This window comes from Brassica oleracea, chromosome C2 (assembly GCF_000695525.1).
Source record: "Brassica oleracea var. oleracea cultivar TO1000 chromosome C2, BOL, whole genome shotgun sequence".
Lineage (NCBI taxonomy): Eukaryota > Viridiplantae > Streptophyta > Magnoliopsida > Brassicales > Brassicaceae > Brassica > Brassica oleracea.
The window spans coordinates 49,346,328-49,346,934 of NC_027749.1; positions in this window are offsets into that span (position 1 = coordinate 49,346,328).

Consider the following 607-nt stretch of genomic DNA (forward strand, 5'->3'; position numbering starts at 1 on the left):
TTCACATTCTGCATGTAAAGGTGATAGACTCCTGCGAATAGACATTGCACCCATCATAGTATCAGCGGATCTTTCATCTTTGTAAAACCATCCTTGCCCTGTAAAGGGATCTTGTTCCTTCCATGCACCATCAATATACCATCGGTTTACCCCTTGTAAAATAGGACTCCCACCAAATGAAGACCCCCTGTTTATACCCTTTTTAGTCTGGGCCTCAGCCCATAAGGTGCCATCTATCTCCGCAGTCCGAAGAAATTGAGGAGGACTTCCAATTTTATTATTAAAAATCTTAGCATTGCGGTTTTTCCAAATATACCACAATATCCACGGGAAATAACTTAAATCTGGTTCCTTTGGTAACCGCCAAAATAAATAATCCATATTGGTAAAAAGAGATTGGGTAGGGAAAACTCCTGGACGTGAAGGAATATTAGATAAGGCCCATGTTTGACGCGCAATAGGACATTCAAAAAGCACATGATTAATCGATTATTCTTCTCCACCACATATATGACATTGCAAATCACACTTGATCCCCCGGGAATGAAGGTTCTTTGTAACTGGTAGACTACCAGAGATTATTTGCCACACAAAAGATTGTAATTTT